This window comes from Octopus bimaculoides, chromosome 6 (assembly GCF_001194135.2).
Source record: "Octopus bimaculoides isolate UCB-OBI-ISO-001 chromosome 6, ASM119413v2, whole genome shotgun sequence".
Classification (NCBI taxonomy): Eukaryota; Metazoa; Mollusca; class Cephalopoda; order Octopoda; family Octopodidae; genus Octopus; species Octopus bimaculoides.
The window spans coordinates 64,384,045-64,384,692 of record NC_068986.1 but is presented as its reverse complement, the minus strand read 5'-3'; the positions used below and the strand labels follow the sequence as shown (position 1 = coordinate 64,384,692).

General features: G+C 42.4%; 1 protein-coding gene across 5 annotated transcripts in view; it reads left to right on the top strand.

Moving 5' to 3' along the window:
• The window catches only part of LOC106867596 (adhesion G protein-coupled receptor L4), a 364,928-nt gene that overhangs the window by 230,129 nt on the left and 134,151 nt on the right, over positions 1 to 648 (top strand). Inside the window, exon 1 of one of the 5 annotated variants that reach the window (XM_052968832.1) lies at positions 276 to 491. The exons of the other annotated variants lie outside the window; for them this stretch is intronic. The gene's annotated coding sequence lies outside the window, so the exon portion shown is untranslated. Of the gene's footprint in view, positions 1 to 275; positions 492 to 648 lie in introns of those variants that run through there. 5 annotated transcript variants of the gene reach the window in all.

The window sequence follows — 648 nt, the reverse complement described above, 5'->3', positions numbered from 1 at the left end:
CAAATCGACCCCAGGCTTTATTCTTTGTAAGCCTAGTACTTATTCTATCGGTGCATTTTGCCGAACTGCTAAGTTACGGGGACGTAATCACACCAGCATCGGTTGTCAAGCGATGTTGGAGAGACAAACATAGACACACAAACATACACACACACACACACACACACACACACACACAAACACACATACACACACACACACACACACACATATACACGCACATACACTCACAAAGCTTTGATCGACTTGAGGCTAGAGTAGACGACACTTACCCAGCGTACCACGGAGCCATGTGGTTGCGAAGCTAACATTTTACCACACAGCTACACCCACGCCTGTGTATAAAAGTATATATACTTTCATGCGTTGCAGCCGAAAGGTTGAGGCTAAGCTGGGATATTGCCGATATCATCAACTTTTCAATGGCTACTCTGATGTGGTTTGGCTTTTATATATGCGTATGACTGTGAGTACGAATATTTTGTTTACAGGTATGTGTTTACATTTACATACTATTCCTACTGATGCATGTGCATAGCTATTTGTATTTCAGTCAGTGTATATTTGAATATGTTTCTTTGTGTGTGTGTGTGTGTGTGTGTGTGTGTGTGTGTGTGTGTGTGTGTGTGTGTGTGTGTGTGTGTGTGT